Source organism: Rhinolophus ferrumequinum, chromosome 10, assembly GCF_004115265.2.
Source record: "Rhinolophus ferrumequinum isolate MPI-CBG mRhiFer1 chromosome 10, mRhiFer1_v1.p, whole genome shotgun sequence".
Classification (NCBI taxonomy): Eukaryota; Metazoa; Chordata; class Mammalia; order Chiroptera; family Rhinolophidae; genus Rhinolophus; species Rhinolophus ferrumequinum.
In genome coordinates, this window is record NC_046293.1 from 80,921,815 (window position 1) to 80,935,256 (window position 13,442).

The 13,442-nt window shown below is 40.2% G+C and overlaps 1 pseudogene; it reads right to left on the bottom strand.

Annotated features, from left to right (window-relative positions):
* Nucleotides 1-8,371: 8,371 nt before the first annotated feature.
* On the bottom strand, nt 8,372-9,396 carry LOC117028863 (L-lactate dehydrogenase A chain-like; annotated as a pseudogene).
* Nucleotides 9,397-13,442: the final 4,046 nt, after the last annotated feature.

A 13,442-nucleotide genomic window follows, 5' to 3' on the forward strand; every position in this document is an offset into this window, starting at 1 on the left:
CTTCCCTTCAGACTGCCAGCAGATAATTGGATTACACTGGCTCTCCTTGGGCAGTCTTTCCCAAACCTGATCATTCATCAGAACTACTTGGGAAACTGTAAAATACAGATTTGGGAGACTTACTCTAGACATACTGAATTAGGACCTAAGAATCAGGGTTTTCTGTTTTTGGAGTTGTTTTTTTTTAAGCTTCTCCCAGGTATCTTTTTCAGCTACTTTGAGCCAGGCACTGACTTTGGGGAATCACAGAGTTCATGACTAAGGAGATACTTAATCACGACTTAGATGCCATTGCCAAGAGAAATCTGTCTACCTTTGTATCAGGCACTGGAAAAGAAACAAGAAGGTGTTTTAACTCTTGAAACTCTAACTGTATGAAGGAAGTTCATGACTCTACGTTTTCTAATTTTACTTTCATAATATTTATGCTAATACTTTGACGATTGACCGTTAGATCAAGTTCTAAAACCTTTGCAGAGGTAGTAGGTTCCCTCTTCCTTGCTCTGGATATTGGAAAGTGCTAGAAAAAGAGGTTATGATAAGGAGGAGACAGAATAAGTCTATAAGCTTCCATCATTTTGTATTAGAGAGAATTTTCTGAATTTATTAAGAGTCGCACCGTTCTTTTTGAAAAGGTTATCAGTTCACATCCAAATGATGAACTATCATGCAGTTAAGGCAGGCTTGTGAAGAATTTTAATGAGGTCAGACTCCATAAAAGGTTTTGCATCCTGATCTTGTCTTATTGCATTGCATCGCAAGCATTTTCCATGCAGTTATAATTCTTCACATCTATGTTGGCATGCACAGGGTCTACATATAGCATATACATATACGTCATCTGTATGTAAATGCATCAAAGTATTAGCATATTAGCAATGGTGGGATTACAGATCATTTTAACTTTATTTTTTTGTGTGTTTTTCAACTTTTCTACAAATATATATATATATATATATATATATATATATATATATATATATATAAAGTTAAAAAGGTTTTAAATATACACTTTAGAAAGTGTAATGCTTTTTGCATTTTTGTCAACATCATTGAAACAAAGAAGTCATACAGCAGCTTGTACTTAGAAAAATAAAGTATGAATGTTCAACTAATAGGGAAAGTTTCCAGGAGGAATTAAGACAGACCATTCATTTACTGATTTGTAATTGGAATTTATCTGACTTAAATCAGCCTCCTCATTACTCTCTTTTAGTAATTTTCTAATATTCCTAAAAGGATATATTACTTTTATAAACAGGGAAAATACTGCTAAACTAACTTTAAAGCCCAACCTTTGCATTAGAAGGAACTGTTTTACACTGGATACTCTGTTATTAGAGATGCAAAATAGAACTGCCTTTGCTCTGACTCTATTATTGTATCTTTTGGTATGGTTCTTACATTTTGCTTTTTCTTTATCATGGACTTCCTCTCTTCAGAATCTTGGCACAATTTTACTAGGATCTGCTCCAGAATAAGAATTTGTGTCCTACATTTAATATTATCTATCCTCATCAACCCTAAACAGAAAATCTCCGAAGAGAATGAGTGACTACCCTATCTCTTTGCCTGGGAGGTAAAAAGGGTAGCTCTTGTTCCTCATGACCAACCAGTAGTCTCAATAATTGGCACACCCAATTAGTTAATTGCTTAGGGTTCTACCTCCAAGAAGCCTTTAATATGCCCAGATTCACAATGAACGCTCCAGGTAAGGCACAGCTGGTGAGAAGTGTTTATTACCTACCATAGCCAAATGGACCAGATGTGGTTTCTTCATCACCACCACTGCCATCAACATCATCTGTTTTGCATATTGCTACTTCCCAAGTGCCAGGAATAGTGCTTCACCATAAGAGGAGCCCAAAAATATCTGTGAAGTGAATGAATGAGTGAATGAACCACACAGAGATATGAAACTGAAAATAGAGAAATATGTTTTCTTTACAAAGTGTGTTTACATGATTTCATGCAATGATTTACCTGGCAAGTCAGAGTCACTAATAAGAACCACCTCTCACCTGTTTGCATGAAAGCAATTGATACAGATTAACGCTGGAAGAACTAGTTTCTAATGTCCTTCCTTTATTTTTCTAACAAATACTTTTTAAATGCCTACTCTGGAACTACCAACTAATTGGGGAGAAAAAGGGACATCAGGAAGAAGATAATTAACCACGATAAGCCCATTGGGATGCAAAAGGCCAAGTCACAGATATCCCAACTACTTAGAAGAGAAAGTGATTGATTGAGGAATAAGGATGGTTTTCTGTAAGAGATGAAATTTAAATGAGCCTCACAAAAATGGGTGTGACTCAGACACGCAGAAAAAGAAAAAGGAGAAATATCATGCAGGGGTCTGGAATAAGTAAAGACTTAAAATAAGAAAGCTGTACATTCTGTTGAGAAGACTATAAGAGAAGTGTAAGGAGAAAAGTTTGGATTTAGAGAGAGAAGGGAGACTGTAGATTTTGCTTTAATCTCCATTTTGCTTGTGTTTTACAAATATGAAAGATTTCAAACTTATGAGAAAGTACAGAAAATTATATAACAGACTTCTATGTGTCCACCATAGACTTTAAACAGATGTTAAAATTTGTCACATGTGCTTGATTCTTGGGCATTTTTTTAAGGCATGATTTTGAATTTGGATTCTGTAGGCCTGGCCTGGGCTTTTCAAGTTGGAAGTAGGCAGCAGGTTGAATGGCTAATGCAACCCCATGGGGTCAACGTGAGGTGTTTTCTTGATCTCGTGAAATATTCAGAGGTTGGGGAGATAGGAAAAGTGAATATAGTAATATTCCCAGTAAATACTCTTAAACATTTTAACATTATTGAATATGTATCCATTATGGAGATAAATGAAAGACTGATGCAAACTTCTAATTAAAATTAAAAAGATCAAAAATATGTTTCACCTGCTGCATCCATCCGAGGGCTACATGCCTAGAACCCATGCCAAGTGTGAGCTCCTCCCTCCCACAAAATACACATTTTTCTTTCTTTTCTTTTAGAAATGCTTCTATGAAGAAAATATAAGATGTTCTCTTCCAGACAATACGGATCTGCTGAAGTTTTCCCTAATATGTGGCTTGACATTCGAAATATTGCAATTATATTGTTTGCAACTTAAATTGACCATTGTCAATTAATCCATTAAGGAAGAATGTGCAGAAACCATGGGATCTTCTGGAGTTTTCATCCAGAGGCAAATAAAGATTGCCTCCACTGAATAAAATATGAAAGAATGGCAGAAGATAAAAAGAATGTTGCATTTTTACTTTGTCACAAGTCATGTGTATTCAGTTTTCCAGTTACTTACATGAAATTCCGGGTAAGCAATGGTGACCCCTGGTCTTCTCCCTCCTGCAGGAGGGCTCAGCTTTCCAGGATGATGTGAAGGGCAAAGAGGGAAATCGAAGCAAACAGGCGGCTCAGGTTGCTCCAATTCTGGGTCAGCTTGCACAAGTGAGCTTGAGTTTCTAACTTCCCCTGTCCGCAGTGTCCTCCAGGCCTGGATGTCAATCATGCAAACTAGATTATACAATGAGAAAATACAGTCACATAGTTTATTAATAACGGTGCCCTCACCAGAATCGGTGGGAGAACAGGGACCCTAGAAGTTATCCAACTCTTATACTTTGACTTATAGGGACACTAGTGTATTGCTGAAGATGATGGAGACCCAGCTCTGCCACTTACTCTGAGCTTCAATACCTCCTTTGTAAAATGGATATACTTTATCCTTTAGAGGATTGCTACAAGGACTAGATAACTCAAAACACAGAATGTGTTCAGAAGAGTGCTTCTTGTTATGTGCTCAATTAATGCTATTTTTATTATATATTTAAATAAAACCAAGAACTCTTCCTTCCAGTGTATATTTCTCATTTTGAATCCTCTCAGATTTCTGCCCAGTATCATGTTGTCTACTTACTTCATGCCCAGACTGGGTCTATATCTCCCAGTCCTTGTGACATAGTGGGGTGGCCCAATGGCCTAGGCTATCTTGTTTGATGCCCTTGCTCAGCCCTTCCTTGTAATAACTCTAATAGTGGTAACTGGTTTCTTTCCGAGTATGAAACATATGTGGAAGATTTGTACCTTGAAACATTAACCTGTTCTTCTGTGTATTTTCTCGTATACTGATATGTCCTAGTCAACACTGAAACAGAAATAAAGATGTAAATAAGTTGCTAACCTCAGTGCCAGATGCAGTTTCCCTTTGGAGAGACATCCCTTCAGGGCTTTTTACCTCTGGGATGATCCAGTGGGGAGGAGAGAGAAGTGGAGGAGCAATTTTTAAAAAATGAGAGGAGTAGCACGGCTTGAATGGATGAGGAAAAACAGTCTGCTGCCACACTGTGCAAGGAACTCAGAGGATGCCCCATCTTAGAATGTGGCTCATGCTCATTTCTTGCAGACATCCTGTCATATGATAATCCTGGATAGTTACAAGCACCTCCTGCCCCTCGATAAAGGAGACACATATGTGTCATGCCTAAAGGGAAAATCTGTATCCTGACAAAAGCTGAGACTAAACTGAAACAGTGGGGATCTTTACTGTGTGAAAGAGACACATATTAAGCTTCTGTGATTAAATTTATATAAAAATGGAAGACCCCAAAAGTTCATCATTTATTGTATCTTAAGGAAATCAGGTTGTGTTGAACTGAACTCTGTAAATTTCACCATTGTGCATATTTTGAGGGACAGTACAGTCTTTCCCAGAGATGAGGTCTTTTTGCTCAAATTTGAACATATTAACTTTATTATGTTTTATATGTCATTGTTTTGCTCCCAAACAGGAACTTCCTACATGGGGCTGAAAGAAACAGAAAACTCAGCCCTGATGATACAGACTTTGGAATCATCCATATAGAACAAATACTTGAAGCCATAATAACTGAAATCTTGGAGTAGAGAGTAAAAGAGGAGAAAAGCAGATGGTCAAGGTCGAAGTCTTAGGAACTGCCAAATTTACTTGCATGAGAACAAGAAACAGAAGCTCTTTTAGAAGAGAGAGTAATTAAAGATGTAGAGAACAAGAAAGCATTGAAAGGAGGACATCAAATAAGGAGGAATTGGCCAATTGAGTTCATTGTTTGAAGCAGGAAGAAAAATGGGGGCTGAGAAAAAAATAATTTCTGGATTTACCTACTAGGAATTCGCTAGTGATGTTCAAAGAAGCAGTTTTAATAAAGTGCTGGCAGGAAACGGCTGATTACGAGAAGCTGAGGAAGGTGAAGCTGTTTTGGTTCCAGGAAGCAATGAGACAGCGCTGGGCAGAGATCCATGGATTCTATTCAAAGATCCTGCCTTGTTCATCTACTGAGCTGCAGGTACTGAGGCCATTCGCTCAGATTTATTCAGTCCAGATTTTCTACCGAGCCGGCCTCCACCAGGGAAAGAAGTACACTGGTATTTCCTGGGGAGAGTTTTGGCATTAGCGTGGGGCCATAAAGCCATGTATCTGGGTCTCAGCAGTGTGCTTGCACCGGGCTATGGCCTCCCTGAACTCCCTCCTTTTTTGGCTTTCACTCTGTTACTAGGATTGAGCTTGCTTTTTCTCCTCTCCCCCACTGGTCTTTACCCCTGCCCTGAATCCCAGCATCTGGAAAACTGGCATTCAGACTGACCTTTGCAGCACCTTTGTCAAGGGTCTGGATTCTGTTCCCAAGTCCTGGTGGGATTCATGGTTCAAAAGAGTGGCCACCTAGAAGGAAGATACTGCCACCCACATGACTTCAATTTTTATCATCATTTCCTAGACTTTCTAGAACTGGTCCTACTTTGAGATTAATCATCATTTCTGTTACACACAACACATTAGCAAAAAAAGAATCCTCCCCTCCCCCACCCACACCTTCCTGACGAATATGATCTGTCACCAGTAGTCCTACCACTCTGATGCACTTCAATCCCTTGGCTTGTGTTCTAGATCGTCATCTGTGTTTCTGAAGCTTTTCTTTTTTGGCGATTGTTTGGATACTCTTCTGTGGCTTACAAATCCACCCTCACTTCCATGGCACATAAAACATGCACAATATAACCATGTACACACACACAACCTCTGAGGCTAGGTGATCCTTTCATTCCTGTGTTTCCCATAGCTTGGGACAGCCTTGGATCTACCAAACCTCCATCATCTGGGCTAAAGCCCAACCATAATCTCCCAACACCCCAAGTTGGGAAGAGGGAAGCAGATACAGCCTGAGGTTACAAGTAGAAACCTACTGTCCAGAGGAAGGAAATCTCACTGGGATGAGTACTGCAGAAAGACATAATGAGCACTGAATTTAATTTTGAGTGCATTTTAACCTTGGTGTTCATTCTAATAAAGTTCTAGTAACAATTGCCAAACTAGAAATCTGAAAAACCCAATGTCTTAATTAGAAAAAAAATTACAAATACTTATTCTATAATAAGATTATTTTCTAACTGAAGTCTGGTTGAAAGGGGCTATGGAAAACCACACTTGAGATCAACTGATCTCTAATGTTCCTTCTAGGTCTTAGTTTGAGAGCTCAAAAACATTAAACTTTCCCTCAACCTCCCTCAGGTCCTAATCACTTTTCACATATTTTTTTTGTATCTCTCACGTATATTTATTAAAGAAAAAATATAAACCATCCATCTTCCAAATTCAGGAGATCTGCATCTAATATCTAGTGTGGCTTCTCCATGACACACTGCGTCAACTTGACAGCTGTTTATTAAATTCATTCTGCTCTCACTTCTGAGAGTCAGGCAAGTCTTTCCCCAAATCATGGCTCTGTCATTTACTAACTGTGTGACTTTGGGCAAGTTATTAAACCTCTCTGAATCTCAACTTTTTCGTTTGTAAAATAAGCATACCAATGCCTACCTACCTTCATTCATCCAACCGGGAGTTTCCTTTGTGGAATGGCTGAAGGGACTAACACACATTGCTGGAGTAAGGAAACAGGTATGGAGTATACTTACTTCCTGGTCTCTTCAATAAGTAGAGGGATCAATAGCTAGAAATAGCAGGAAGACTGACTTGGTTTGCTTTTTTTTAGTACCAATACCTTGATTTTCCTTTGGGGGACCACCCATCATGTATTCCTAGTACTGTAGTTAGAATGAGGCTGACCCCATGCCCCAACTTCAGGAGAAGGCAAGTGACCCAGGGCTGCCCGGTGAGAAGGCTATGTTCCCTTGGGGACAAGGAGTGTCAGCCCAGAGCTTGATAGAATTATTGAACAAGAGAAGCTCACTTTCCACTGATCTTACAAAGCTAAAGTGAGGAAAGAGGCTCTGAGAAAAAGTCAAAAGAGAGAAGAAGCACAGAGCTGAAAGATTTCTGAGAACTTTATTTGAACACCTCCAGCCAGTCATTCCTCATGTGGGGTAGGGTGTGGTGGGGAGGGGGGTGGCGTGGCTTTGTAATTTGTCAACTTGGCTAGTTGCACTACATCTCCCAGAATCCCCTTTGCTATATATTTCTAGATAGAATGGGACACAAAACACATTCTGCATAGGATTGGAAAGGTAGAAGTGGAGGCAGCCATACTGTTTTTACCACTGAAAGGGTCAGGCAGGGGCACCAGCTACAGCAGCAGCACATGTAAAACGTCAGTCACCTACACACTTGTCTTTGTGTTTGTGGGGCAGCAGCCAGGTTTACACCTGCTCCATCTTCCCTCAGATTCTCTTACAGCATCATCAGCTCCTGGAGCACATGCGTATTCAGCTCCATAGCAGAGTACCAGCTCCTCTTTATGGGACCCCCCCACAGGAATCCAACGTGGCCTGGAGATGGTAAAAGACTGATGTGGGTTCCAGTCCATCTCCATAGGTTTCAGCTCATGCTCACAGTGTCAGCTTGTCCTTGCTCTTTCCCACTTTATATCCAGCTTCTCTACCCGACAGATATCCCTGAGGTCTGCAAGCTCTAGCATCAGAAACTAAAACAGCAGCCTGACAGAAACTGGCTAGCCAGCCTTTACAATTGCAAAGATCAAATTCTTGTAATAAATCCCTTAATGTACGTTTGTGTGTGGGCACACTTTTTTTGTTCACCGTGCAAAGTTTATTGGGTGTTTTAATTGGCATGACACTTGGATAGTTGGCTGCGTTATTTATATGAGACTTTCCTTTTTACATTATATGACAATGTACACCACTCTGATACAGATAGTACACAAAACAAGACCCTTTATGATAATTATACACAAGACACACAATGTTGGATTTATACATTGGATCCCAAGATATGATTGATCGGAGGAAAAAAAAGTTGGAGCAAGCATGTTGAGTAAAGGAACCAGAAGTTATACAACACACAGTAATCACACATCTAGTTTGAAAGGCAACCGTAGCATGTGCAACACCGGCAGCAGTGCCTTTAAGGTGAAAACGATTTCACGCTGACCAGTTTCGGACTACACCATGGAAGGAACCCCCAGCATCTAGATAGAGCACTCTTCTTCAAACACGCCTCTTCCTCACGTGTCAGAGTCACCCTCACAACATCTGAGATTTTATCCTGTCCCAAGACACAAGGAACACTAAGGAAGACGTCATCTTTTATTTCAGAAAGACCCTTAATCATGGTGGAAATTGGATGCACCCATCTTAGATTCTTCACTATTCTTTCTGCCAAATCTACCACAGATAGTCCAGTGGCCCAAGATGTACAGCCTTTCCATTTGATCACTTCATAGCACTGTCAACCATCTGTTTGTGAACCTTTTCCCACTGTTCCTTATCTGCGTCAGTGCCTAAATCAGGGTACAGATTCTTCAGGGAGATGTAAGCAACTTTCACTCCACTCCATACAAGCACACCAGTCTGCATGCTTCCCAAAGACCCACTCATGATAGTGCAATGAGTGAACTCCCAGCCTTTCCCCCTTAGGTAACAGAACCAGGCTGAATCCAGATTGCAACCACTTCCAATGACATGGTTTTTGGGAAAGCCACTTATCTTCCAAGCCACATAGGTCAAGATACCCACTGGATTGGAAACAGTGAGCAATTTGCAGTTAGGGGGTATACTTTTTACATTAGGCATGATGAATTTAAAGATATGCACATTTTGCTGGACCAAATTAAGATGGCTTTCTCCCTCTTGTTGACACGTCCCAGCTGTGATAATCACCAGCTTGCAGGATGCAGCCACATTATAGTCTTTGCCAGAGGAAATTTGTGGTGTTCTAAGGAAAAGATGCTAGAGATCCAGCATCTCTCTCTTTAATTTGTCTTCCATGACATCAGCAAGAGTAAGCTCATCTGCCTAGTCCTTCATTAAGATCCTGATGGCACAGGCCATGCCAACAGCACCAACCCCAGCGACTTCAGTCTTATTCTGGGGGCTTTGCTATTTCTTAAGAAGATTCAGATTCAGCTGATCCTTGAGAGTTGCCATACTAGACTTAAGAAGATGTCATCTTTTATTCCATAGAGAGCCTTAGTCATGGTGGAAATTGGACAAAAGGAATTGGGAGTGCACAACAGGTGGGCAGGTGGGTGTCGGTGGCATACGGCATTTGATTGAGATTTTGTAGCAGCACCTCAGGTACCACGCTTTCGATTAATTGAACTCTTCTCTGTTTGAATGTGGACTAATAGGCAGTACTATCCCTGGAATGTTCCATGATGTAAATCAATACACTTTCTTTCATGTTTAAGTCAGTGTGAATTTGACTTCCATCACTTGCCACTAAAAAAGACCAAAATGCAAGATTATCATATCTTGACAAAACAACTTGATATCCTGAGGGCAGAATCTGTGCGTACCTCATCTTAAATCCCCAGCATTCAGCAAACTGCCAGGTACATAACAGGCACTTGACAAATACGTGTTGAATGAACTGACAACAAATGGCTACAGAATAAAAATGCTCGCCTGGGAAGCTAGAGTTAAAGCCTCACACAATGTGAATCATGTGGAAGATGAAAAGCCGGCTGAGAGGGAACTCCAGGCCTCTGGATAAAGCTATGAAGAGCCTGGGTCTGAGGAGCAGCTGAGCCTTCCATCTGGCAGCCGGGGGGCGTGGGGGAAGGGGCAGCACATGTGAGACATCTCATGTTCGTTACCAACACAACAGGTGTTCCGGGGTCAGCCAGCCCTCGCACGGAAGTGAGCTTCCTGTCACTCCTGACCAGGATTCACTCCATGTGCATAACAGAAGTGGCGCAGGAAGGTATTTTTTTTTTAAATAGAAAATTTGAAAACATATCAGGTTCCTAGAAAAGGAAGCTTCGAAGAAAGGTGATTTCACAGTAAGAAACCCCATGAAGCATCTAGAGAATTTATAATTTATATATCTGAGGTAAAACATAAATGCTAACCACACTTTGTGCCTGCCAAAACACTTGAACAGATCCTAAGGAGGTAAATGGTTCAGGGAACCACAAAGACAGACATTTCTGAGAAGATATTTTCTGAAGGGTTTGACTGATATTTAGCATAAGTGCATCAGGCAATGAACCACTTTATTTCCAAGTACAAACCTTCACAGGGAAAAACACTTGATATACACATATTGAATCAAAATGTTGGAGGGATATGGTAGGTTCACAATGGCCCCCAATATACGTAGGCCCTAATCCTGGAACCTGTGAATATTACTGCATTTGGGGGGGAAGTGTCTTTTCAGAGGTGACTTAGTTAAGGATCTTGAGACGGGAAGAGTTTCCTGGTTTGTCTGGATGGATCCTAAACGCAATCACAAATGTCCTTCTAAGAGGGAGGCAGAAGGAGATTTGACTGCAGAGGAGAAGGTGGTACGAAGAAGCAGAGAGAGATTTGAAGATTCTGGTCTTAAAGATGGAGTAAAGGGGCATGAGCCAAGGAATGCAGCAAAGTGCGAGTTGGAAAAGATAAGGGATTCCCCTTAGAGCTTCCATGGAAAGCATCTTGGTTTCAGCCTCATAAAACCCATTTTGGACTTCTGACTTCCAGAACTGTAAAAGGATAAAGGTGTGTTGTTTTAAGCCACCAGGTTTGTGGCACTCCTGGTCTTAGTCTCCACATAGGCATCTTGAATACAACTTTTTCTCAGCTAGGGGGAGCCCACGCTATATATATATATATATATATATATATATATATATATATATACACACATATATGTCGTAACAGATGCAAAAATCCAATTTGGGTTTCTCGTCTGACCATCTGAGTGGATTAGGAAAATGGACTAGCAAGTCAGATGTCCTGGATTCAAATCCCAGCTGTTTCCCCTTTTTCTTTATGGCACCTCGGGCACATTGTTTCAGCTCTCTGTTCTTCAGATACCCTATCGTAAAGTGGGAATGCTAATAGTGACCAATTTACCTAACAGAAATTTGTGGGAACCAATTGAACAGACATTTCACAAGAGAGCATATCCAAATGGCAAAAAAGGAAAGTAAAGAAAAAATGTTCTACCTCATTAACCGTTAGTTCAGTACACGATGATATACCACTGTATACCCAGCAGAATGGCTAAAATGAAGAGGACTAACAATATTGAGTCTTGATGAACAGCTGGCTCTCTCATACAGTGCAAGGGAGTGCAGTCCTGTCCTCAGACCCAGCCAGAAGAGGTCCTCTGTGACCTTGGCCCTGGTCCACCCATAGAGTAAGGGGTCCATGGAATACACTGATGTGAAATTGGCGGTGAACAGAATCGATGTCTAGGATTTTTTTTCTTTAGAAATACTCACACATGTGCACCATGATATATAAAAAGAAAGTTCATGGAATAATTGTTTGGAAGAGTGAAAAATTAGAATCAGTTGAAATGTTTATTATTAAGGGAAAAAAATTATGATACTGCCCTACTATGGAGTGATACGCAGCTGTTAAAAAAGCATGAAGGGCCTCTGAAAAACAGCCAAGTCCTTCAAGGGGAAAATTGCAGAACAACATATTTCCATTTATATAAAAAATTTTAATTAAAAAAAATCTGTATAAAATGCATAGAAACTCATCTGGAAAGATCCATGCAAAAAGAGTAACAGTGATTACCTCAGAGAGGAAGAATTATAGAAAAATGAGAAAGGGGAGGAGGCAAGGAGGGAAGGGGTGGCATTTGACTTTTTCCTATTTATGTTTCTGATTTGCTTGAATCTTTCACAATGAGCTTGTATAACTTGATAACTTTTGGGAACTTCAAGATATTGGCTTACTTTAGAATCAGATTTGGAGTCAGCTCCATTGTTCACCTTGGGCAGTTACTCCATCTTTCTGTGTATTAGTTTCCTCAACTGTAAAATAATGACCATTGCTACTTCAGGGCATGGGAACAGGAGATGATCTATGTAAATTTTTTAGCCCACTGCCTGGTACTAATAGAATTGATTTCTTTGGGTTAACTATGCAGGTTTGTGTAGGTTATTATGTTCTAATAAAACATGATAAAATCCATGGTTTAAAATAATAATCATTTATTATCACTCACACAAATATAGGTTTGCCAGGACCGACTGATATAAACTGAGCTTGGCTGGGCCGCTATGCTAAGCTGGGCTGTGCTCCACACACCCCTGGTCCTCCTTGGATGGATGGGATAATCAGGACATGTTCTTCTCCTGGTGATGGCAGAAGCACAGACAGCACAAACACGCAAAATGGATGAATGCCTTAGGCTCAGAACTGACATACTACCGTTTCTACTTCATTCTATTGGCCAAGCAAGTCACATGACTGAGCCCCCCCAAAAGGGATGTAAAAACATACTTCACTAAGGGTGACCAATAATGCCAGGTTGCTTGAGACTAAGGAGCTTTTCGGGATTCAAAAATTTTCATTCTGAAACCAGGAAAGTCCTGGGTAAATCAGGACCAGCTGATTGCTAAATGTCTCCGTATTCCTTTAGTCTGATGAACTTCAAAGTCATCCAGCAAAGAGTATGGATAGGGACAGAGTGAAAAAATTGGGACCAATGATGCAATTTATCACACTTTTAATAATGTTATCATCCTCAACAATTAGGAAAACAGGCAAACAATAGGTGGTCAAAATTATTTTTGGTAGATTAGTTTTAGGTTGGCCACACAAAACCAGATCCTCCCAAAGTCTCTATCAATCGAATAGTTCCCAGAATATTCTCCTCAAATAAAACTGAAGATGCTTCAGTAGCCAGGGGTTATAGCATCAAATAGGTAATTAGGCTAGTCTCACAAAAGCTGAAGGCTCTTCCAATCCAATTCTAACTTTATTTGACAGACAATAAGAGGAGACTCATAAGACCTCCTAATGAGAATCCCTAATGTCAACCTTCTTTCCTTCAAGGGAGAATGTTTTGCTTATAGCAGACTCTTCACAAGGACAAGTTGTTTGACTTTTAATCGTGTGTTTGTGTGTGATCATTAATATTTATTTAGCTCCCTCAGCTTTGCTAATCCTTTTCAAATGCCAAGACCCATAGTGTGTGGTTGTCCAGAGATTAAATCCATAAAGCCACAGGGAGCTCTGCTCTGCCTATA